The sequence below is a fragment of the Leucopleurus acutus genome (assembly GCF_964270905.1).
Source record: "Leucopleurus acutus genome assembly, chromosome: 5".
Classification (NCBI taxonomy): Eukaryota; Metazoa; Chordata; class Mammalia; order Artiodactyla; family Delphinidae; genus Leucopleurus; species Leucopleurus acutus.
Window position 1 is genome coordinate 89,881,401 of NC_139147.1, and position 27,297 is coordinate 89,908,697.

Genomic DNA, 27,297 nt, shown 5'->3' on the forward strand with positions numbered 1-27,297 from the left:
TTTAAAACATTTTGTGTATCCTTCACCAGTCTTTTTTTTCTTTGTGGTACTACGTGGGCCTCTCACTGTTGTGGCCTCTCCCGTTGCGGAGCACAGGCTCTGGACGCGCAGGCTCAGCGGCCATGGCTCACGGGCCCAGCCCTCCGCGGCATGTGGGATCTTCCCGGACCGGGGCACGAACCCGCGTCCCCTGCATCGGCAAGCGGACTCTCAACCACTGCGCCACCAGGGAGGCCCCTTTCACCAGTCTTTTAATTCATTTAATTGAGAAATGTATTTGTTTTATAAAGTCTTTTAATGTATTTCTTACATACTTTGCCCTCAGTTGTGGATAGGATAGAATAAACATTGTCTTTCATAAAAGTAAATATTCAATACTTGTTAATTCATTTATTTTGAAATATACGTAAGCCATTTTTTTTTCTTTTACTGCAGTTCTACCCATGGTAGAGATGGAACTTTATTTCAAAACCAGGCTTTCTCTCATTTGTCCTCCTGCCTGTACCATGGCAGATCTCATAACCATCAGTGGCATACATTTTTGTGTGTGTATATATAAGGCAGATAAGTCATCAAGACACCTTGGGCCTTGTTTGCCTTTGCCTCACTTTCCCCTCCCCTCCCACCCCACAGCTGCACCTGCACTGGGTAGTGTTGTGGCCACTCTAGGTGTAGCTGTTGAGCACTTGAAATAACGACTGGTTATAACTCAGATGTACTGTAAATATAAAATGCATGCTGGATTTTGAGGACAGTTTTTTAAAAAAGTGAAATCTCAATCTTGTACGGATTTCAAGAAATTATAATATTTGGATATATTGGATTAAATAAAAATACATTATTAGAATCAGTTGCCACCTATTTCTTTTTAAGTTTTACATGTGGCTACTAGAAACTTAAAATTAAATATGTGGTCTGCATTGTATGTCTATTGACAGTGTTGTTCTATACCTTGCTGGTCATAGCTACCAGACCTAAAGATTCTCCTTGTCTGCCAGAAACAAGTAATTAGAGCGATAAAGAACTTAAGATCTGGGGAAACTGGACTGACCCTCAGAGTTCCTAAAATAGATCATGGGACTACATTACAAAGCTAAGTAGGTTGTCATTATTTATAAAATGAGAACCCAAGGCTTAGAGAAGTGATGCCAGATCACATACTTTGTTACAGTAGAGCACCAGGACTTGAACCAGACCCCCTAATTTGTAGTCCAGCTTTCTTTTAAATTCTGTGTTAATACAAACTGTATAGAATTTGAATATTCTTCAAAGGTGAATCATGAGTGCTTTCACAGGACCTCAAGAGGAGACAGAATAATAAAGATTAAGGCATCTTGGCTAGAGATCTCTAGGGTTTTTTTCCCACTATAGTTAAGAGTTAAAGGTACAAACTGTGAGGAAATTTTTCTTTTATTAAAATTAGATTTTTATTCTCATCTGTTTGTGTTAATCTCTTATTCAGGAAGATCAATATTTGCTCTCCTTTGTCTACACTTATTTTCTTGTCAAATCACTTTTCCCCTAGATTTTTCAGTTATACAGTTTCCGTTTGGTTCTTTTTATACTTTCTACTTCTGAGAAGTTCTGTCTTTACCATCATTTCAAGTGCCTACCTTTAGCCCATGGAGGATGGATAAAACAGCTGCCTTAACATCTTTGTTTGATATTTCTCACATCTAGATCATCTCAAGATTGGCATCTGTTACTGTCTTTTTCTTTGGGAATTAGATTTTCTTGATTCTTTGTATGTTGAGTAGTTTTTTATTGTATCCTCTCAGGAGATGATGATGATGATGATGATTTTTTTGTCTGTTTGAAAACAGACATGTTCACTGGAAGTTCTGTTTGTGTCATGGACAGTGGTTCCACTGTGAGTTCAGTGTTCAAAGCCTTTGCTCCGCTGCTTTGGGTGTACTCCTCACGTGCATCCCTCAGTGTTAGTGTGGGATGCTGGCGGTGGCTCAGATCTTCAGTTCTCAAAGCCTTTGCCTTTTTGAGTGTGTTCTGTATCCACATCCTGGGATGAACTTGGGACCTGGGTTGATGCGTATACAGAATTACAGGATCCAGCTCCCAGAGGCCTCTTTTTCCTGGTTTAGTTTGTCTCTTTTGAATCAGGGGGACTGGCTCAATCAGGGTCTCGAGGGGAAAAAACATGAGAAAGGAGGTATGTCAATTACAGTCTTGAATAAGTGTGTTCTTAAGCATAGTAGGGGGTTATAATTCCAAAAAATGGGGTAGTGACTCCTATAGGACAAATCCTCCCACAAATAGTGACTGCAATCTCTGGACAATATATGAAAAAAAAAAAAAAGTGAGAGGACACTGTAGAGCAAACAGAAACAAGAAGAAACTGGTCTGGAGTGGTATCTTAAAAGAAGGGAATGGCCTTGGGTGAGCTTCCCATTGCGGTGGTGTTTTGTCAGAGGGCAGGCTCCTGTTGGCTGGTTTGCAGTCTTACTGGCTTGAGGAGCCACACAGTTCAGAACTACCACAGCGGCTGCAGAGCAGTGGAGCCCAACAGGAGGAAGAGGGGGAAGCCTAAGGAAGGAAAGAACCACAGAGGTCGAGTACCGAATTCTGTGTTTAAACTGTCAAATACGGGGGCTGACCCCTAAACTGGAAACAGTCCAGGTATCTATCAACAAGAGAATAGATACACAAGCTGTGCTGTATTTGTATCACAGAGTACTATTGATCAGTAGAAAGGAGCAAACTATTGGTACCTGAAGCAATTTTGACTAATCTCTGAAACATTATGCTGAATGAATGTAGCCTTAACATAAAACAGGACATAATGTATGGTTCCGTTTATAAGATGTACTAAAAACAGGCAAATATCTATTGTGTATTGGGGTGGAGGGTGCAGAGCTAGTCAGTGTTGGGGCGAAAAGTCATTGGCAGGGTTTAGAAATGGATGAATGGGTGCTGGGGACAGGGATTATGTAGGGAAAGATATGTGGGAACTTTCTAGGGTGATGGTAGTATCCTATGTCCTGTTAGGGATTAGAGTTACTTGAGTTTACGCATTTGTCAAAACTCATTGAATGGTACACCTTGTAAGTATCCATTGTATTTTGTTTGCATGAAATTTTTACTTTAAGAGAAAAACCATACTAAATACTTTATTATAGTTAATGATAGGCAATAATGAAGTTATATATGGGGGAAGTTTACTGATATCTGTAACTTTTTTTGGAATGCTTAAAAAATTAAGATTAATTAATAATTGTGGTAAAACAAGTAGAAGGAAGTGTTAATTTTAAAGTCTTGGTGATAGCCATGTGAATATTCTTTGTACAGTGCTTTCAGTTTTTCTGAATGTGTGAAATTTGCAAAATGAAACATTATATTGAATAAAAGATACTACTAGGCAGTATAAACTAGTTTCCTGCTGTTAGTATGTTGTTTTTAGTGGCTTTCATAAAAATTGATATTTCTCTGAATTTCAAAAATAGGTTAAAGAGTTTATCATTGACAATTTTCTGCCTATGCACTAAGCTCTGAACTGTTTAGGATGTAGAAAGATATAGAAGTAGAAATAAGCAACTAAAGTGGGAAAGCAAACATCCACACAATAATTTGATTACTTCAGAGTGATATAGCAAAATCTTACTAAGATCTTTTATAATACATAAATTCTGAGGGAATGGATACATAATTAGAGTGTGATCAGAGTTAAATGTAATTAGTGGGAGATGCAATCCCTGGGGTTGCTTATTTTGAACAAGTTTTGAAAATGCTATTAGAGGAAATTATTAGATTCCCTTTCCATTCTTTTAATTGGCCAATTGTGGTTTATAAAGTATGGTTTAGGACACATTTTTTACTGTGTTGTATTCATCCTTCAGAAGAGGAATGCTACATGATTTTTATGCTAAAATTGTTAGATTGAATGATGAGAATTTATTTTAAAAAATAATCTGTATTTTAGGAATATGGTAATTGTATGTTAATAAGCTGTTCTATTAAAAAGCAAATGATCATTGTTCCAGCATTTTGTAATTTTATAAAGTTTTGAGAGATAAGTATAGTGTTATTAAAAACAAATGACATAATATCCAGTATTAAGGATAACCATTCTAAAATACTGTTTTGTTTTTGTTTTTGTTTTTTTTTTGCGGTACGCGGGCCTCTCACTGTTGTGGTCTCTCCAGTTGCGGAGCACAGGCTCCGGACGCGCAGGCTCAGCGGCCATGGTTCACGGGCCCAGCCGCTCCGCGGCATGTGGGATCTTCCCGGACCGGGGCCTGAACCCGTGTCCCCTGCATCGGCAGGCGGACTCTCAACCACTGCGCCACCAGGGAAGCCCAATACTATTTCATTTTTTATCCTAATTTACTCTTCAGAAATCTATTATGATAGACTGAATTTTTTAGATGTATATATCGGAATAAATTATAAGTGGATAAAGATGAGAGAAAACTGAAACATTAAACTATAAATTGTAATTATGAAATGTGAGATTTTTTAGCCATTAATTTGATTATCTCAATTTCTTTTTATTGGCAGTTTTTTTCTTCCCCAAGCCTGATATGAGAACTTTGAACAAAACTAGGCAGTTATTAAATACATTTTAGAAAATAAAAAGTTATATGTAATTAATTGATGTTTAAATGGCTTGATAATTTCTAGTGAGCAGAAATTAGACAGGTTTGGACTTATTTTTGGTCTTTTGTGTTTTTATTTTTCCAATTATATTGCAATAATAAAAAGAACGACCATTTCTATTAAAACTTTCTCAAAGCAAATGTGCTGCAAAAAAACCCCAAACAAACAAAAAGCAACTGTGCTGCTGTTTTGTGTGCAGCATCTAGCCATTTATAACTGTTTCTAGAATTTTGTATTATTGATCTCTAAATGAGGCGTTTTGGTCTTTGGGAAAATTGTACTGTATGCTGACTTATGTAAGTGGTAGGAAGAGTAACAAATGTGCTTATGTTCTACAAATTGAAATTTAGTGAGGAACAATCCAGTGGGCTTCTTGCCACATACCAACTAGTTATTTAAACATCAAATTCTCCTTTAACTGCTAATCTTGGTACCAACACCTTTCCAAAGGAGAATAATACTTTACCCAGTACAGTCAACCAGTCCTGAATTTTTGAGGAGCTGGTTTACATCTGTTTGATTTTGGCTAAAAACAATACTGCTTATAGTAATCATTAGTAATTGTATTTTTATAAGTAAATAAGCATAATGTTTAAGTGTCTCTGAAAAAGTCATGGGGGGAAGGGGAAGTGAGGTAGTTGGAGTAATTGCTGAAAACAGCTTAGGCTCAAAATAGCACCCTAAAGTATGCTTCATATATCATACTGATTTCTACTGTGTGCAGCTAAGTGTAAGGTTATTTTAGTCAACTCATTAGGGCTGTAAATCAAAATACCCAGATTAAAATCGAAAATATATTTCATGTGAGGGAAAATTTTGTTTCCCAGATTTTTTTGTCTCAGAGATACATGGATATCACAACTATTTTAAGACTAGCCAAGAACAAATTTCATTACCATCAAGACAGCTTTATTTTTGTCTTTGTTTCTGCCAGCCAGAGAGAAATTTTATTAGTGATTCTGAATAACGTATTAGGTATTATATTGCCAGGGTGAAATGTTCAAGTGAATAATTAATGGAATTGTGTGTATGCCAATTTATTTTATAATCACTATGTAATTTGCATAAAGTAAGCTGTAAAAACAAGTTTTTTTCATTAACTGTTTCATTTTATCTTTAAATCCTTTAAAAGATATAGATTACATCCTTTAAAAGAGATTTTTGATAGATTTTTTTTTTTTTTTTGCGGTACGCGGGCCTCTCACTGTTGTGGCCTCTCCCGTTGCGGAGCACAGGTGCCGGACGCGCAGGCTCAGCAGCCATGGCTCACGGGCCCAGCCGCTCCGCAGCATGTGGGATCTTCCCGGGGCACGAACCCGTGTCCCCTGCATTGGCAGGGGGACTCTCAACCACTGCGCCACCAGGGAAGCCCTTGATAGATTCTTGATAGTAGAGATATGTTTTTGTAGAGATAAGTTTATTGGTTCTCATATACCTAGAGTTTTAAAAGTCTGCCAGGTGAAAATCATAGCATTCACATAAATAAAAAAATAAAGTATAACATCAGCTGATCTATGAACTTAAAACTGAATTTATTAGACCCTGGATGATTAGCTAGGACCAATCAGTTAATTACCTATATTTAGGAAATTGCAGTTAGGAAACCACAAGTTTTTGAGGCACCAGAGCCTTTCTATTATTTGTTACTTATAGAAGCTTGATTTCTTTCAGTATAGAAAACTTAAACAAAAAATACTCTTCTCTTTTTATATTTCTTTGTGTCACCAGTGGAAAAAAATGTCAGTTATTTCAAATTACCTTGTTGTCAGAAGAAGCCAGGTTCTATTTTGAGAGCTAACCAGGAAAGAAATTATTATGCTTAGGGAAAATACTCTCATTAACAAAGAAGGATATCATAGCATAATTATTGTTTTATTGCAACTAAAAGTAATTGTTTAATTTACTCTAATCATTTTTTGTGTCATTTTACTCTTTGTTCAGTTACTTAATTGTGGAAAGTTATGAGGCATTTTATCACCTAAAGTAATTACTAGCCCAAAGGTGTTCCTGTACTGTTTCCAAGATTTACTTGGGCAGTCTGGCTGCTGAATAGGTTTTTTGAGGTGATAATTTGGTCACTCACTGCTAATCTAGTTTAGATGATAATGTTACTTACTAAGGCTGGTATATTGTAAAAACCTTTCTGGTAGTTAAAAGTTATGAAATAATTGCTTTTTGCAGTTCAATATTTGTGAAAATTGTTTTCATCCCTGTTCCACCTGCTGTTTGCAATGTTAACTTTACTGTTAACAAAAATCCTGCATTTTATTGCTTCTTCCTAAATTCATCTGTAGAATCCCTCAATGTTAAAGCTAGAGGAGCCCTTTCAGATTATCTAATTCAGCACCCTCATTTTACAGATGAGGAAACTGAGGGCTTGGACTAGAACAGAGGTCTCCTGACTCAGTCCAGGACTCTTTCTATTACATCATGCTGCCTGATGTTTGTTTATGGAACTCGGCAACATCACGTACAGGGTGAGCTTTTTTTTCCCCCCCCCCCAAATGAACACACAAAGTAATAGCTACTCATCAGCTGCTCTTCATCATTCTTAACTTTCATTTTCCTTTTTTACCCATACCTATTTTAATCCATAATATATAGCCCAATTACTCATGACTTTATTTTGCTGCTACTTCTTCTTGGCATTTGACCATTATTATTTTTTTTTATTTTTTTTTATTTTTTGCGGTACGTGGGCCTCTCACTGTTGTGGCCTCTCCTGTTGCGGAGCACAGGCTCCGGATGCGCAGGCTCAGCGGCCATGGCTCACGGGCCCAGCCGCTCCACAGCATGTGGGATCTTCCCGGACCGGGGCACGAACCCGCGTTCCCTGCATCGGCAGGCGGACTCTCAACCACTGCGCCACCAGGGAAGCCCTTGACCATTATTTTTAAGAGCTAAACTCTTAGTAACAAGGTTTCTTACCAGTAACCACGGTAGCCTTACCAGGCACTATAGCAACAGTAGATTAAAATTCATAACAGGAACAATTTATGGAATCTTAGGTTTAGATTTAAGAAGTGAAATATAAGTAGGTAAGTACAAGAGTGTGTATATGAGATCTAAGAGCAGATGTGGTACCAAATATGAAAGCAATTTTTTGGTGAAATAACAAAATGCCAAGAAATATTAGCCAACAGTGTGGCATGATTGCAGTAAAATGCCTTGTCCTGTGAACTCATGGCTTTAAACACAATTGTGTTTTAGATTATTGAATTATTTTCTGTATTGATGCGCATATTGTCCCATTTTTGGCTAGTGAGAGCCTCTTCAGGTTGGTTCCTATGTCCTTTAGATAAGACCTTAGTTTTAGGTAGCTGTCTTGCTTTTTGGTTTGACAAGGTATTACAGGTTTGTATGGTTTTCAAAGGTAACTCAAGGTCTTTTAAGTTCTTGTAATTAAGTTCAAGATTTATAAGTTTCTTTAGGACCAAAGTATCATCTCCACTCTTCCATTTTTATAAAAGTTTTTTATAAACACTGTCCATCATTAATTTTGCTTTTTATGGAATTAGGAAAAGACAAAATGTTTCAGCTTAGACAAAATTAACATGCTTCTCTTGTATATATTTTTAAAAATCTCTTGTTTCATGTCACTGAAATAACCATAACGTTAACCTCTAGAATTTTAGGGTAAACTAAAGCACTAATGCTGAACTATGAATGCTGGATAAGTTTGTTGGATTGGTAGAATACTGCCATCATAGTCACACCTTAATCACTTACATATGTATTATATATATGTGTTACTGCAATTCTTTGACTGTTTAGCTATTTATCAGCCATTTTAAAGGGTCCCTACCCACCTGCCAGTTAACTAATTGTGTTTTGTGTTTCAGGTGAACTAAATCAGAGGTCCAGAAATATTACGTGACAGTAGTTTTTCTGAAAATATATCTGTGGGGAGAACGATTGTAGGATGTTTTACATGAATTGTGCTTTGATTATATTTCTTATGCATGAGAGCTATATTTTATGACTTATGAAGATGTATATATATATATATATTTTATAGCTATTATGTGTTGAGTGCTAGAATATAAAGTACAGGCTGCCTTTTTTTTTCTTTTTTTTTTTTTTTACGGTACGCGGGCCTCTCACTGTTGTGGCCTCTCCCTTTGCAGAGCACAGGCTCCGGACGCGCAGGCTCAGTGGCCATGGCTCACGGGCCTAGCCGCTGCGCAGCATGTGGGATCTTCCTGGACTGGGGCTCGAACCCGCGTCCCCTGCATCGGCAGGCGGACTCCCAACCACTGCGCCACCAGGGAAGCCCCAGGCTGCCTTTTAAATGCTTTAATTTGGTAGTGACTAAAAAATCAAATATGCACAATAAAAGGTGATATAATAACCATGTTAACATGTAAATTATAAATTGGCTTTCCATGCACTCCTACCTACCTGTGAGGTTCGTAGATTAGATTTTATTTCTATTTTTCAGAATGAGAAACTGGGGCTCAGGGAGGTTAAATGTCTTGATGTCAAAAACAGTAGCATTTGAAAGAAAATAGCAACATTCTGATTTCTAACCTAACAGTTGTTTTTTAACTACTGACCAGTTTTGAAAAGGGTTTTTTTTTTTTTTAAAGAAACAAAAAAACAAAAAACTATGCTTTAGGGTACAGGTGGAAAGGAGGAAGCATCTTTTTCAAGGTTGGCGTTTGAATAGGCTTCATAAGGAGATGACATTTGAAGAATAGAAAAATTTCACCACTTAGTTGGAACAAAGAGCTTAAAAAGCAGAAATGTGGGAATTGGGGGGATGTTAGAATGATACAAATATATTCACCTGAAGGTAGAGTACATTCAAGGAAGGTGCTGTACAGGTAGATGGATACTTTGAGACCATATGGAGAAGGAGAACTTAAATGCTTCAATAACAATTTAGAGTAAATGTGGAAGCTAATAGATACCGATGAATACATATGACATAATCAGGGTTATGTTTTATGCATAGATTTTAGAAGACAGTATGAAAAAACCTAGGAGACATTGAAGTTATTGTAGTAATACAGGTGGTAGGTACTGCAGAAAGGAAGGCATGGTTGAAAGTGGCGTTGTATAGGTAAGAGAAGATGGAATCCAAAGGATTGCAGGTAAAAGCTGAGGTAGAAAATTGAATCCAATATAATACTAAAATTTAAAGTGTTGGTGAATGATGGAATTAGTGATAGTTACAGGCAAGAGGAGAAACACGTTTGGGAGTATAGGGCATAAATTGCCGCTAATAATGCCGAGTGATGATATCTGAAAGGATGTAGATATTTGCACATCAGTCAGCTGGAACTGGAATGTTTGGAATGGGAAAGATGAGGGGACGTGTGTTAGAGAGTGGCACGCAATGGGAGAGTTGGTGGTTTTGTAATTCTTCAGAGTGGATGAGATCCTTAGTTGGGGTAGTAGAGTGAAGATCAGAGGACTAAAAAAGAAGTCAGCTGTACACATGTAGGGCAGGAAGAAAAATCAGTAAAAGAGATAGAAGAGGACAGAATCAGAAAGTCAAATGCTGGAAGTTTAAAGATTTTTTATTTCAGTCTTCTCAAATGCTGGAAATGGCAAGGAGTATTAAGTAATGAAAGAGTATGAAGACCTGTTGAATTTCGAGTTGATTAGTAAAGTTATTTAGAGTCCATAAAATTTTAACAGTAACAAATGTTTTTCTTCTTTATATGTGTACATGTATTCTTTTACTTAAATGTGTGGATATGCTTATACTTCTTGTTGTGTACTTTTTTCTTTTGCTCCCTCCTCCATCAGTTTATTGTTTTTTGATGACTTTATAATCCATGAATATTATGAATGTACCATGATCTTGTTTTGATACTCTCCTTTAATGGGCATTCACTGTATTTCCTCCCCCCGCCAACCTTTGCCACTAAAAAAGTGTTCTTAAACATCCTTAAGAACTTGTGCTTTTATTTCTCTGTGTTGTAGAGTATATGTATTAGTTGAACTACGTGACATTGCAGCTGTGTGACCATTGTAACAAACAAACAAAAAAAGGGAAATTCTTATGTTCCAGTCTAGTGTTTTTACTTTTACTAAAAAGTTGCCAGATTGTTTTCCAAAGGGTTTTTTTTTCACATTTCCTCTTGCACTATGTGACCTATCCCCACATTCCTGCCAGAAATAAACATTCTAGATCTTTTAAATTTTTACCGATTTTAATGAGTATAATTTTACTCCATGTTACTTTGATATGTATTTTCTTGATATCTAGTGGATCTTTATGTACTCAGATATAGCTGTCTTTTCTTGTATAGTATTTGAGTTTCCAGTCTTGGTTAAAAAGATTTTTTTCCTGCTCTCTAGATTGGACATGTAGCTTCGATGTTTCTTTAAGATGTGTTGATATAGGTGAAGTATCTGTGTATATGTACACACATACACATATATACACAAACATACACATTTATGTGCTTTAAATATTTTGGAATTAAGTTTTGTCTAGAGTAAAACATGTGGGCTCACTTTTATTTCCTTTCAGATGGATAGTTACTTGTGACAGCTCAAGTCTGCACAATAATGCAGCCTCTTCCTTTGTTCAGATCTTTGTATTTTTCAATTGACTATTATGTTTGGTCACATAAATCTGTGCCTTTCTTGTTAGTTTCTTTTGTAAATATTTAATAGTTTTTTGCTCTTGTAAGTGGAATATTTATTTTCTCATCTGTATAGGTGCTTACTACTGGAGCAGAAAAAAGCTATTGTTTTTGTTAGCCACTGTATTAAATTCCTTTACAAAGGGCTAGTGATTTTACTAGTTAAATAGTATATGTAGGAGACCCAACAAATTACAGATTCAATGTTAGAGACTATTTTTTCTCTTTCGTATCTTTTTCTACTACTTCCTCAGAGAGGCAGCACAAGATAATAGGATGAATAAAAATAAAGATTTTTGACTTGAGCAAAAAATCAAGGAAGTTCTAATAACTTTTACCAAAGAATTAAAGCCATCTGAGATTGAGGGGCTTTTAGTGAGATAGGGCCCCTAAGAGAAGTTAAAATGTTTGAAAATCCATGATGGCAAATCTGATAAGGAAGTGAAAAACCTAATAAAATGATTGTCAAATAGCTCAGAGGTTGCAGAATGGTTTTAGACACAACATGGTTCGGGATTTACATAAGTTACAGTGCTTGAGTTGGAATTGGTAAGACTACCTGAGTTAAATGTCACAGTTCTTGAAATGTCTGATCAGTAGGTTTGCATGAAAATGGAGGGAATGCAGATACAGTTAAGGAGGATGATGTGGGATTGGAGGACACTGAGAAGCATGAGTAACGTGACGTTATCTTGAAAATCTGTTCAATTAGAAACTGAGTAGAGAGGGCAGACAGCAGAAGCAAGAAGAACTACAGTTCTTCGGCCTGTGGAAGGAAAACCACATTCACAGAAAGATAGAAAAAATGAAAAGGCAGAGGACTTTGTACCAGTTGAAAGAACAAGGTAAAACCCCAGAAAAACAACTAAATGAAGTGGACATAGGCAACCTTCCAGGAAAGAATTCAGAATAATGATAGTGAAGATGATCCATGACCTTGGAAAAAGAATGGAGGCAAAGATCGAGAAGATGCAAGAAATGTTTTACAAAGGCCTAGAAGAATTAAGGAACAAACACCTAGAAGAATTAAAGAACAAACAAACAGAGATGAACAATACAATAATTGAAATGAAAACTACACTAGAAGGAATCAATAGCAGAATAACTGACGCAGAAGAATGGATAAGTGACCTGGAAGACACAGTGGTGGAATTCACTGCCGTGGAACAAAGTAAAGAAAAAAGAATGAAAAGAAATTAAGACAGCCTACGAGACCTCTGGGCCAACATTAAATGCAGCAACATTCGCATTATAGGGGTCCCAGAAGGAGAATAGAGAGAGAAAGGACCCGAGAAAATATTTGAAGAGATTAGAGTTGAAAACTTCCCTAAAATGGGAAAGCAAATAGCCACCCAAGTCCAGGAAGCACAGAGAGTCCCAGGCAGGATAAACCCAAGGAGAAACACATAATAATCAAATTGACAAAAATTAAAGACAAATTATTGAAAGCAACAAGGGAAAAATGACAGATAACAGACAAGGGGACTTCCATAAGGTTAACAGCTGATTTCTCAGCAGAAACTCTACAAGCCAGAAGGGTTATATTTAAAGTGATGAAAGGGAGGAACCTAACACCAAGATTACTCTACCCAGCAAGGATCTCATTCAGATTCGACAGAGAAATCAAAAGCTTTACAGACAAGCAAAAGATAAAAGAATTCAGCACCACCAAACCAGCTCTACAACAAATGCTAAAGGAACTTCTCTAAGTGGGAAACACAAGAGAAAAAAAGGATCTACAAAAATAAACCCAAAACAATTAGGAAAATGGTAATAAGAACATACATATCAATCATTGCCTTAAACGTGAATGGATTAAATGCTCCAACCAAAAGACACAGGCTCATAGAATGGATACAAAATGGATATATGCTGTCTGCAAGAGACCCATTTCAGACCTAGGGACACATACAGACTGAAAGGGGATGGAAAAAGATATTCCATGCAAATGGAAATCAAAAGAAAGCTGGAGTGGCAGTACTCGTATCAGGTAAGATAGACTTTGAAATAAAGAATGTTACAAGAGACAAGGAAGGACACTACATAATGATCAAGGGACCAATCTGAGAAGAAGATATAACAATTATATATGCACCTGACTTAGTAGCACCTCAATGCATAAGGCAACTGCTAACAGCTATAAAAGAGGAAATCAACAGTAACACAGTAATAGTGAGGGACTTAAACACCTCACTTACACCAATGGACAGATCATCCAGACAGAAAATTAATAAGGAAACACAAGCTTTAAATGACACAACAGACCAGATAGATTTAATTGATACTTATAGGATATTCCATACGAAAACAGCGGATTACACTTTCTTCTCAAATGCACATGGAACATTATCCAGGATTGATCCCGTCTTGGGTCACAAATCAAGCCTTGGTAAATTTAGGAAAATTAAAAGCAAATGAAGCATCTTTTCTGACCAAAACGCCATGAGGTTAGAAATCAATTACAGGGGAAAAAAACATCACAAACACATGGAGGCTAAACAACATGTTACTAAATAACCAAGAGATCACTGAAGAAATCAAAGAGGAAATCAAAAAATACCTAGAGACAAATGACAATGAAAACACGATGATCCAAAACCTATGGGATGCAGCAAAAACAGTTCTAAGAGGGAAGTTTATAGCAATACAAGCCATCTCAAGAAACAAGAAAAATCTCAAACAATCTAACCCTACACCTAAAGGAACTAGAGAAAGAAGAACAAACAAAACCCAAAGTTAGTAGAAGGAAAGAAATCTTAAAAATCAGAGCAGAAATAAATGGAATAGAAACAAAGAAAACAATAGCAAAGATCAATGAAAATAAAACCTGGTTCTTTGAGAAGATAAACAAAATTGATGAACCATTAGCCAGACTCATCAAGAAAAAGAGGGAGAGGACTCAAATCAATAAAATTAGAAATGAAAAAGGAGAAGTTACAAAGGACATAGCAGAAATACAAAGCATCCTGAGAGATTACTACAAGCAACTCTATGCCAATAAAATGGACAACGTGGAAGAAATGCACAAATTGTTAGAAAGGTATAACCTTCCGAGACTGAACCAGGAAGAAATAGAAAATATGAACAGACCAATTACAAGTAATGAAATTGAAACGGTGATTAAAAATCTTCCAGCAAACAGAAGTCCAGGACCAGATGGCTTCACAGGTAAATTCTGTCAAACATTTAGAGAAGAGCTAACATGAATCCTTCTCAATCTCTTCCAAAAAATTGCAGAGGAAGGAACACTCCCAAACTCTATTCTATGAAGCCACCATCACCCTGATACCAAAATAAGACACACATACTACAAAAAAAAATTACAGACCACTATCACTGATGAATATAGACGCAAAAATCCTCAACAGAATACTAGCAAACAGAATCCAACAACACATTAAAAGGATCATACCAAAAAGAAAAAAAAAAGGATCATACACCATGATTAAGTGGGGTTTATCCCAGGGATGCAAGGATTCTTCGATGTATGCAAATCAATCAATGTGATACACCATATTAACAAATAGAAGAATAAAAACCATATGTTCATCTCAATAGATGCAGGAAAAGCTTTTGACAAAATTCATCACCCATTTATGATAAAAACTCTCCAGAAGTGGCCATAGAGGGGACCTACCTCAACATAATAAAGGTCATATACAACAGACCCACAACAAATGTGATTCTCAGTGGTGAAAAACTGAAAGCATTTCCTCTAAGATCAGGAGCAAGACAAGGATGTCCACTCTTGCCACTATTATTCAATATAGTTTTGGAAGTCCTAGCTACGGCAATCAGAGAAGAAAAAGAAAAGGAATACAAATTGGAAAAGAAGAAGTAAAACTCACTGTTTGCAGATGACATGATATTATACATAGAGAATCCTAAAGATGTTATCAGAAAACTATTAGAGCTAATCAGTGAATTTGGTAAAGTTGCAGGATACAAAATTAATGCACAGAAATCTCTTGCATTCCTATACACTAACAGCGAAAGATCAGAAAGAGAATTTAAGGAAACAATCCCATTCACCACTGCAACAAAAAGAATAAAATACCTAGAAATAAACCTACCTAAGAAGGTAAAAGATCTGTACTCAGAAAACTATAAGACACTGATGAAAGAAATCAAAGATGACACAAACAGATGGAGAGGTATACCATGTTCTTGGATTGGAAGAATCAATATTGTGAAAATGACTATACTATCCAAAGCAATCTACAGATTCAGTGCAATCCCTATCAAATTACCAGTGGCATTTTTTATAGAACTGGAACAAAAAAATCTTAAAATTTGTATGGAGCCACAAAAGACCCGGAATAGCCAAAGCAGTCTTCAGGGAAAAAAACAGAGCTGGAGGAATCAGACTCCCTGACTTCAGACTATACTACAAAGCTATAGTAATCAAGACAATATGGTACTGGCACAAAAACAGAAATACAGATCAATGGAACAGGATAGAAAGCCCTGAGATAAACCCACGCACCTGTGGTCTACTAATCTATGACAAAGGAGGCAAGGCTATACAATGGAGAAAAGACAGTCTCTTCAGTAAGTGGTTCTGGGAAAACTGGACAGCTACATGTAAAAGGATGAAATGAGAACACTCCCTAACACCATACACAAAAATAAACTCAAAATGGATTAAAGACCTAAATGTAAGACTGGACACTATAAAACTCTTAGAGGAAACATAGGAAGAACACTCTTTGACATAAATCACAGTAAGATTTTTTTTGATCCACCTCCTTGATTAATGGAACTTAAAACAAAATAAACAATTGGGACCTAATGAAACTTAAAAACTTTTGCAAAGCAAAGGAAACTACAAACAAGACAAAAAGGCAACCGTCAGAATGGGAGTAAATATTTGTAAATGAATTAATGGACAGAGTATTAATCTGCAAAATATATAAATAGCTCACGCAGCTGAACATTAAATAACAAACAACCCAATCCAAAAATGGGCAGAAGACCTAAATAGACATTTCTCCAAAGAAGGCATACAGATGGCCAAGAAGCACATGAAAAGCTGCTCAGCATCCCTAATTATTAGAGAAATGCAAATGAAAACTACAATGAGGTATCACCTCACACCAGTTAGAATGGGCATCATCAGAAAATCTACAAACAACAAATGCTGGAGAGGGTGTAGAGAATAGGGAACCCTCTTGCACTGTTTGTGGGAATGCAAATTGATACAGAGCCACTATGAAGAACAGTATGGAGGTTCCTTAAAAAAGTAAAAATAGAATTACCGTATGATCCAGCAATCCCACTACTCGGCATATATCCAGAGAAAACCATAATTCAAAAAGACACATGCACCCCAATGTTCATCGCAGCACTGTCTACAATAGCCAGGTCATGGAAGCAACCTAAATGTCCGTTGACATTTGAATGGGTAAAGATGTGGTACATATATACAATGGAATATTACTCAGCCATAAAAAGGAATGAAATTGTAGAGATGTGGATGGATCTAGAGACTGTTGTACAGAGTGAAGTACGTCAGAAAGAGAGAAACAGATATTGTATATTAACGCATATATGTGGAACCTGGAAAAATGGTACAAATGAACCGGTTTGCAGGACAGAAATAGAGACACAGATGTAGAGAAGAAACGTATGGACACCAAGGGGGGAAAGTGGCAGGGGGGTGGTGGTGGGATGAATTGGGAGATTGGGATTGACATGTACACACTGATATGTGTAAAAGAGATAACTAATAAGAATTTTAAAAATTCAGAAAAATAAGTGTAAAAAAAAGAAACTGAGTAGATCAAAGATATAAGGAGTTTACAATGAAAAAGAGGATGTGTGTGTCTTTTTTGTTTACAGTTACAGGATTTAAAGATAAAGAAGTTTTTGAAGTGTGTAGTGTGATGTCGGCATGGTTTGTATGACCCGAGGAACTTGTTAAGATCGACATGCCTGGGCTGTACTTCTGACTTGCTGACCCTGAATTAAGAGTTTTCCAAGCTGTCACAAAGTTTATGACATTACTTTGAAGAAGCTGCCACAGGTGATTTTGATATACCACACTAAGCAAGAGTCACTAGTAGGCTAGAAACTGGAATGTGGCCTTTTTCTTTCTTCCACCCCTTTCTCCAAAAAAAAAAAAAAAAAAAATGGAGATACAAGTTATTGAAGTTGAGAGGGTAATAGAGATCAATATAGGGGTGGATGAGAAGGAACATTGAGTTGTAGTCCTCACTGAAGATTATCTTTTGGTCTTTTTAAATACTACTGACTAGTGGAAAAAAAAAACATTATTCATTTATTTTCAACAAATAATAATTGGGTGCCTGTTATGAATCGGGCTATATTTCAGGCATAATCAGTGACTATTAAGGATTAAGTGTGTCCTTTCCCATAGCTTGCATTTTTTTTTAGCTTGCATTTTTTAATAGACATAAATAAGCTGTCATTCCTAGAGTATTTAATTGCGTCACCACAGTGTTTGAAATATCTAACCTATCCCACACATTGTATGATCCAGTATGGTTTCTTTAGCATAGTGGTCTATGTAAATAAAAAATTAATTTTGTAATGAATGTTTTCATTTGCTGCTATTACCTCTAACTGCTTTTTTATTGTTGCAAGTATTGACCTGAAAGTTTCCTTTACCACTAATATAAGGAGGGACAGAAAAAAGAGGTGAACCCATTTCCATTACATAATGGAAAGGAGGAGCATTCTTTCAGTTCTGGCAGTCTTGAGTTTCAGCACAATATGCTTCTTAAATACAGAACAATTGAAAGGAAAATAATTCCAGACTCTTACCTACTGGCTGTGAATAGGTTGAAAACCTTTCCTATATTAGATAACCCTGTGATAACTGATCGAGTACCCAGAAACTGAGAAAAGTGATGGAGATTCTTCTTTGTTTCATCTTCTCACTCTTCCTCTCCAAACCCAAATCTCTGTATAAGTTTTGATAATAGCAGATGCTCTGTGCTCATGTCTGTTTTGCAGTCACTATTTTCATGGGTTCAGTTTTGTATACTGCTCATATCTAGTACTGTAGCCATCCATTTTAGGTTTTTTTAAACCAGTTTTTTAAGGAGAAAATGAGTGTATATTTACATGTAAATGTTTTGAGGTTTTAATTAGTAGGGGCAACCTAAACCAGGAGGAGAAAAAAATCTCTTGTTCCCTTCAGCTCTAAAGCCTATGATTCTTAATATTTTATATATTATAGGTTGTATCAGTTAACAGTTATTTTATACCAGCAGGCCCAAAGAAAATAGTACTTTTTTCCTGATTTGTGTTATATTTATTATAATTTATGTTTTGGGCTTTTAGGTCAGTAGAGTACTTATAAAATGCTGAGAAACCTTTCAGGAGAGTGAAAATAGGTATGATTTGTGGGAACAATTCTTAAAAATTTATATGACAGTTCAAATGCTCATTGTTTCTAACTTATATATTCATTTTCATTATAACATATTTTATATGTAACATTTTTATCATAACAATTACTTTTTATAACTATATAGGTATTTTAATTGAGGTTGAGTGTTTTTGAGATCAGTGGCCTAAACAGAACGTCGTATTTTTTTGAAAGAATGTTTCTTTTTCCTTTTGTTCAGAGAATTGTATAAGAAAATTCTGCTCCAAAAAGCAGTTTTTAGTTACATAATTGAGATTAAAAACAAAGATTAACTTTTCCTCTGCCCCTGAAGCACACCGTGCTCACTCTGAGCTCCAGGCTCCTACTAAGCTAGTGCCGCCATCATCTCCACCAGTCCCCATTATGATTATCTACCGGGACCTCATGAGCCGTGATGAGATGTTCTCCGACATCTACAAGATCCGGGAGGTTGCTGACAGGCTCTGTCTGGAGGTGGAGGGAGATGATGGTCAGTAGGACAGAGGGTGACATTGATGACTCGCTTATTGGTGGAAATGCCTCTGCTGAAGGACCCAAGGGTGAAGGTACTGAACACAGTAATCACTGGTGTCGATATTGTCATGAACCATCACTTGCGGAAAACCAGCTTCAAAAAAGAAGCCTACAAGGAGTACATCAAAGATTACATGAAGTCAGCCAAAGGGAAACTTGGAGGACAGGGACCAGAAAGAGTAAAAAACCTTTTATGACAGGGGCTGCAGAACAAATCAAACACATCCTTGCTAATTTCAAAAACTGTCAGTTCTTTATTGGTGAAAACGTGAATCTAGATGGCATGGTAGCTCTGCTGGACTATTGTGAGGATGTGTGACCCCACATATGATTTTCTTTAAGGATGATCTAGAAATGAGAAAATATTAACAAATTTGGCAGTTACTTTGGATCTGTCACCTGTCATCATAACTGGCTGGCTGCTCCTTTTCATCCACACGACACCAGGACTTAGAGAAATGGGACTGATGTCATCTTGAGCTCTTCGTTAGTTTTGACGGTGATTTATTTGGAGCTGAGGCATTGCTTTCGAGAAAAAATACGTCATGTAGTTTGTCTAAAAATAAAATGCATTTAAACTAAAAAAAAAAGATTAAATATCTGATTGTAATCAAGGGGTTTTACTATACTAGTAAGAAAACTTACTACTAATTCCTTGATGTTTTTGAAGTAAACTGATTCTGAAGTTGTCTCTGGGTGTAGACAGTATTCTCTTTTCCCTAAATGTGTTTCCTTCTCCAAAAAAGAGGTGAGGTTGAGAGCAATGAGAAGAAAAGCACTTTCACTCGCTCAGTTGTTTTGTGTGTGTGTGCAGTTTTTTTTTTTTTAAACTATTGAGCACCTAGCATGCCTTTGCATCATATTGAAGGAAAAAGGCTATTCTAATACCTGTACTTGAGAAGCAGAAAATTGATCAGCAATTTGATCGTCTGGTGAAAACCCTTGGAATATGTCTAGATGAATTTATACCAAGTCATCTTATCTGGAGTTGTTTACTATCCAGAGAAAGAGTCAAGCCCAGGATTTCATATTCAAATCAGGATCAGAAAACTAGGATACATGTTGAGTATGAAATAAGCCATTGTATTGTCTCTGCACTCACTACCCTCATCCTTATAGATTTCCTTATCCTTCCCATTCATTACTGTGGAGAAAAGGCTAGGCTTCATATGTTGCAGTGGTCTAGAAAAGATGAAAGGCTTATGAGAAACTGGAAGAGGTAAATAAAGAGAATTAAAATTTTTCTTTTGCCTTCCAAATGACATTTTCAGATGGTTACTTTTAAACAGAATCCAAACAAGGTCTGCACACTGCTTTTGGTTGCTAAATTTCAGTCTCTTCCACCTGTTGGTAGAAAAAAATTTGTCCTGTCAAATTCCCCACATTCTGGATTTGGCTAATCACATCATTGTGGTATTACTAATACATTCTACTGTCCTCCTGTAACTTTTGTAAAGTGCTAGTTGAGGTATGATTAAATTCACTTTTAATTCTTTGATCACGAAGTCTTTTCTTCCTTCTGCCTCACACCATGGGGCATACACCATCTGGTTGTATCACTTTCGGTGGTGTTGATGTTGATTGGTGGATTTAGTTGTTGTTAGTCTGATCTATCCGTTATAAAGTTCCACATCAGATATTCCCCTGGTGGTCTTAGTGTCCATTAATGATTGTTGCCTAGATTCTTTATTTTCTTAGGGATAGAAAATTGTTGTTTTAATTATATCATTGTTTTTTCATTGATTAGCTGGAATTCTGTGAAGAAGGACTCTTCCTTGTCAAGTATTGGGATACTGAAATAGAACTTGCACAGCAAAAGCAGGGTATGTGCTTGGGTTGTTTTAGTTGTCAGTTTTTAGACTGATGAGTTGGTGGTGCCCTCTCAAGGTGACCAGTGCTGTGAAGTTTATTTTTAATTTTTGTAATCTCATGGATTAAGAACTATTTTTGAGGTGTTTTAATCCATTGCGGTTCCTGTCTCCTTTTGACGTGACACATGTGGCCTTCGGTTGTTTCCTTGCTTTCTTGCATGGCAAGATGTTCCGGGTTTTCTGCTTCAGCCCTGAAATTGGTCTTTCCTCCAAAGCATTCCTATTTTTATGAGAAGTGTTTATTTAGAGACTACAATGAAAGCATGGAGTGCTTTTTACTACTAGGTTGTTATTAATTGCTGCTAGGCCTTTTTGGAACAAGGAAATGCATATTTAGTAAGAGAAATAAATCACAAATTCCTGCTTATATTTCAATTCAAATTTAAGATTACTATAGGATTTTAAAGCTTGATTTGTGTTGTGTGAATTTTATTGAAAATACATCTGTATTATAAACATGAAAATAATTTTAATTTTTTGTATGCAGTTCCATCAGATAAGTGATTTTTATAAAAGTAAAACGACCAAACTTACTTATTATCAAGAGAAATTGTTCCTTGAGATAATGTGACACATTCATCCTCTGCCTTCTCATCCTCCCTAGCATATTGCTATATATCTTTCAGGTGTAGCCAGCTTGAGGAGTACAGACAGTACTATACCATGAAGAGAAAATGAAAAGATTTTTACTGCTTCTCTATTCGTATATATTTTTTTCCTTTCTGAAAATTTTGATTTGTAATGGATTTAACATAATTTCTTATTTGTTTTATATATATTTATAAAAATATTCAAATTAGTAATGCTAAAGAATTACTATAATAAGACTATAGAAAGAAGTTTAAACTTTCTTTGTGATTCTTTTTTGTCCCTAGGTTATATCCTCTAGGGATATATGCAGTCAAAATACTACTTTAAAGTATGTTAGTTTTCTTTATGATTATAAATAATTTCACTGGTTTACAAAAATAAAGATTTATTTTCCAAATATTTTGCATGTAGATAATGTGGCTTGGATGTGCCTCTGTTCTGTGTCTTCTCATTTGGGGATCCAGGCTTTCAGAGCAGGCGCCATGTAGAACATGCTCATTCATGTGGCAGAAGAAAAGAGTAAGAGCACTGGCAGATACTTTTTTTTTTTTTTTAAGATTTTTTTGATGTGGACCACTTTTAAAGTCTTTATTGAATTTGTTACAATATTGTTTCTGTTTTGGTGTTTTGGCCATGAGGCATGTGGGATCTTAGCTCCCCAGCCAGGGATCGAACCCGCACCTCCTGCATTGGAAGGCAGAGTCTTAACCACTGAACTGCCAGGGAAGTCCCTGGCAGATACTTTTAATACCTCTTAAAACTGTGATTGGACAGCTCATCTACTCAGTTTCCGTTGGCCAAATTATGTCACATAGCCAGGGTCCAAGGGTTATGGTGGGGATGAATAACTATTGCAGGAAAAGAGAAGAGTGATTAAATTCTGAACAGTAATACATTTGACGACATAAAGTTACTTAAATTATTCCATGCATGTTGATGCCATCATAGTTAACATAATTAGTGTTGGTCTGAATTTTGTTTTAAAGGGATTTTATCTGATAGCCAAGCTAGAGAGATAACTGAAGGTCAGGGGAAAAGGCTTTTTTGTTAGCCTTCGTTTATAGCTGCCATCTACACTTTTGGAGGGGTAAAATGATGGCATCTTTGTTTACTAATCCTGGGCTTTCTCTGCTTAATGACTGTTATAGGTTGAATTGTGTCTTCTGAAATTCATTAGTTGAAGTGCAAACCCCCAGTACCTCAGACTATAACCTTATTTGGAAATGGGGTCTTTACAGAGATAATTATGTTAAAATTATTAGAGCAGGCTCTAATCCAATATGACTGTTGTCCTTATAAAAATAGGAAATTTGGACACAGACACACAGGAAAAACAGTGTGAAGAGCCACAGGGAGATATGGCAAGGTGGCTAGAGTAATACATCCAAGGAGCCAAGGAAGCTAGGAGAGACCCTTCCTCAGCACCTTCAGAAGGAGCCCTGCCAACACCTTGATGTTTGGACTTCTGACTTCCAAAACTGTAAGGCAGTAAATTTCTGCTGTACGCCACCTTATCTGTGGTACTTTGTTATGGCAGCACTAGGAAACTAGTACAGTGATGTAGTTTGACAATGCTGTCCAGTTTGGCTTGATTGTAAGGGTATTGAAGAAATATAAGCTATACCTTTAGATTACTATATCAGAAGGGACTTTATTGTCAGGCTAAAGAATTTTGGACTTTGCTAAAGGTGTGCCTTAAAATAGAAGTTTGGCAGTCAAGGCTAGAAGAAACTAGCTTGAGAGTAGTTTATTCTTTTAACCTTTATAGTTTAATAATGGAGTAGTTTGCTGCTGAGGAGATGAAAGAGGAAGGATGCTCTGTTTAAAGTACCTTCAAATCTGTTGTCCTTTCAAGCTCTGAAAAGGTGCAACATAGTTGAGTTAGTTCTCTCTAAGCTGGAGTTCTTTGTTTAACTGCATACCACTAAATTTTATAGTTGATTTGTTAGGGGAGTTTTGAAACTTAAGTGTATGAGTTGAATTATGTCCCCTCAAAGATATGTTGAAGTTGTAACCCCTGGTACTTGTGAATGTGACCTTATCTGGAAATAAGATTTTTGCAGATGTAATTAAGATGAGGTCATTAGGGTGGGTCCTTTTTCCACTGTGACTGATGTTCTTATAAAAAGAGGGAAATTTGAACACGCACCTGGGAAAAGGGCATGTGGTATGTGAAGACACAGACACAGTGGGAAGATGGCCATGCGAAGATGGAGACAGGGATTGGGTTGCCACAGGTCAAGGAATGGCTGGGGCTACTACCCAAAACTGGAAGAGGCAAGGGAAGATATCAGAGTGCTTTCAGTTGGGTAAACAGGACTTCCCAAACTTTGCTCTGCCCTGTATTCACCTGGAAATCTTTTAAAAATATTGCTATCTGGCTCCCACCTCCAGAGATTGTGGTTTAATAAGTATGGGATGCTACATGGACAGCAGGCTTTTTAAAAGTTCCCCAGATGATTTAATGTGCAGCAAAGTTTGAAGAACCATGGGGCTAAACCTTCTAGCTTAGTCAGATATTCTCCCAGGTCCCTCTGCGCATGCAGTTTTGTGTTCATTTAGTTTTGATTAGCCTCTAAGTAATACACTTCCCCCTCCCCCCACCAAATTTGATTGTGCCTTGGCCTGTCATGATTTTTTTTTTAATGTTGTATTCTATTCTGTTCTTGCCAGCTGGTTAGGCATGTGATTATATTCATCTTCATATATGATGAATTATTTATAAAGTTGTTCTAAGATGTCTATTTGTATTAAAACATCAAATACATTTAAAATTTTTCTAAGTCATATATGTATATCTGCTTCTGAAGGTTGAATTATATTAGTGTTACATAAGTTGCAAGTAAATGAAAAAATAACTTAAATTTGTGTTGAAATAGACTTGTATTTCATGAATTATACAAGTAGTATAATTATTCAAATCATTATTAACCATTTCCTACAAGATTATATTAGGAATGATAAATTGAAGGACCTGAAAACATCCACCTCCTCGAATATTTCTTTCTGTCTTCAGGTCTCCCACTTCATATCATTTTTTTTCACGTTGTTAGATCACAAAGTGAGTAACATCCAACATCTATAGATATATTCTGGGTTAGTAATTTCTCCATGAGAAATTAAAAAAATTTTGTCCATGTGGTAGTCTAAAAATAAAATAATATACATAAGACATTTTAGATCATCTGGGTGGCCACTTTGTAACAAAGTAAGACCATTTGTGTTTATTTTAATCCTGTAGTAGACATTGTACATAAAGTACCTTGGTATTTTATTTTTTTTAATTTTCTTTTTTAATTTTGGCTGAGTTGGGTCTTTGTTGCTGCGCGTGGGCTTTCTCTAGTTGCGGCGAGCAGGGACTACTCTTTCATTGCAGTGCACAGGCCTCTCATTGCAGTGGCTTCTCTAGTTGCAGAGCATGGGCTCTAGGTGCGCGGGCTTCAGTAGTTGTGGCTCACGGGCTCTAGAGCGCAGGCGCTCAGTAGTTGTGGTGCACGGGCTTAGTTGCTCTGCAGCATGTGGGATCTTCCCGAACCCCAGGGCTTGAATGTGTGTCCCCTGTATTGGCAGGCAGATTCTTAACCACTGCGCCACCAAGGAAGCCCAGTACCTTGGTATTGATAGGTAGTTTTTTTTTTTCATTTTATAGTTGGAAGTGCTTTCAGATGAGGACCATGCCTAGTGTTTTTATTTATATTTATATGTTAGTAACAATAAAATATACAAACCAACTCTTGGGACTAATGTGTTATTTTGTTTTCTTATAGAAGGTACTTGGTACTACTCAAATTTGAGAAACACTGAGTTAAGGTAATGTAATTTATGCATTTGTTATAAGTTCCTTGGAAAGCAGGACATCAAGCCATTATTATTCATTGACATTTTGTTACATCAGATTGTTAAGGTTGTCATCTACCTAACTTTAAGGGATGAAATGTATTTGTTGGCTGTGTTGGTTGGAGACCTAGTGTAAAAAACCTAGAGTACAACTACCGATTGAGGAGGGCAGGGGCTCAGCTGGTTTTAGATTGTAGGGGGTCAGAGGTGGGGCTCAGGGGGAAGCTGGAGGGAGTTGTCAAGGCAGAGAGTTTCATTGGTAGAGTAGTGCTGAGTACTGGAGTGCTAAGTATTAGAGTGCTCGGAAAGGAGACTAGTCTGGGGAAAGGATGATGGGAGATCCTGGGGACAGCTGTGTTTACCCAGCAATTCTGCCTGGGCCTAGGTTTCTCTACCTGGCAAAAGGGTGGTAATAGCTTATATACAATATCAAAAAGAAGGGAAACCCGATTAACTTAGGCTTGAATTTCTTCTGATATATCCACGGCAGTTATTGATATGGTTAGGAGTAGCAAAATGAGTGTGGATTAGTTACTTGCCATTATTAAACACAGATGTGCCTCTGTTTCCTGGATCTCCACTCCCCACATCTCCTCTGCGTCTTTCTTTTGTGTCCTCACAGTGCAGAGAGGCAGGTATGGAATTTGTACCATGTATAGCCTGGAAATCTGACTATAAATAATTGCAGATTTGTTGCTCAGCTAGCTGTCTCCTTTTATTTCTCATGTAGCTAACAGATGGAGTATATGATTTAATTGATTCTGTAGTGCCAAGGCCCTGCATTATTTGTTTCCATGTATATGGTGAAGAAGGCTGCCATTGTTTGCAGTGTTGAATGTATTCTCTTTAGGAAACAAAGGCTGCAAGACAGAGACCAGCTTCATGTTTCAGTTGTTGGGGAAAGGATTGAAGCCCTTTGGAACCTACCACTTAACACAGATGTGAGGCTGGGCAGACATGCAGGATAGTGGGAATCCACACCATTGGAGGAGAAACTGTCACGGGGGCAGTGCTCCTTTACCACAGCCTCCACACCGTTTCACTGCTTTTTGTGAAGGAATTTGATAAAAATATGGGATGCAGCCTGGAATTTGGCTGTGAAGACTATTCTGTACAATATCATTCTTTGTATTAATAGATTTCTGTATTGCAGCATTCAGGGCCTAGAACAGTGCCAGGCTTATATTAGCACTCAGTAAATGTTTGTTGAATGAAGGACAGAGAAACTGAATTTCAGTCAGATTATTGAAATTTACACACAAGCGGGTGTATCTGGAAAGAAGTTCACTTATAGGTGTAGTCTCAGAAAATGTATAATTTTCACTCCTCCATATTTTAGTTAATAGATTCCATATGTTTTATCAAAACTAGAACTTTTACATGAAGATGTTTATGGATTTTAAGTACCTTTTTTGTTTATTAGGTATAAATTTACAGGATACCTAATGTAATTCCAATATGAACATAACAGAAATCATACCACTCATGATTTAGGTCATATTATAGTATGAACAATATTGTGGCATAAGAGGTCTATTTCCCCAGGGAAACTCTTGAATTTTTCCAGAAAACATTAGCACCAATATTGCCAAGAGGGAATCAGTTTTTATACTAGCAGGTCTAAAACATTTTAGACATAGTACCTCATTACATTCTTAATTTATTAATGACTCTAGAAAAATTTTCTTTAAATGGGTTATAGCTATCAATATATGCTGCATCAGAAATTAACACTGTGAAGTTTTATAGTACTAATGCATTTTAACATAACAGTAACAAACCTATCTATAACATGTTAACACACATAATATGTTTTACGGAAAATGATTTCCAAGACAAAAAATTTCCATGAGAAGAGTGGCGTTGTTTTAAATAT

The 27,297-nt window shown here is 36.5% G+C and overlaps 1 protein-coding gene and 1 pseudogene across 4 annotated transcripts in view; both read left to right on the top strand.

Annotated features, from left to right (window-relative positions):
• The window catches only part of TBL1XR1 (TBL1X/Y related 1), a 186,776-nt gene that overhangs the window by 104,545 nt on the left and 54,934 nt on the right, over window positions 1-27,297 (top strand). The gene's annotated exons all lie outside the window — the stretch shown is intronic.
• On the top strand, window positions 18,759-20,797 carry LOC309961870 (translationally-controlled tumor protein-like; annotated as a pseudogene). The gene has a single exon. The product of its transcript is annotated as a translationally-controlled tumor protein-like (transcript).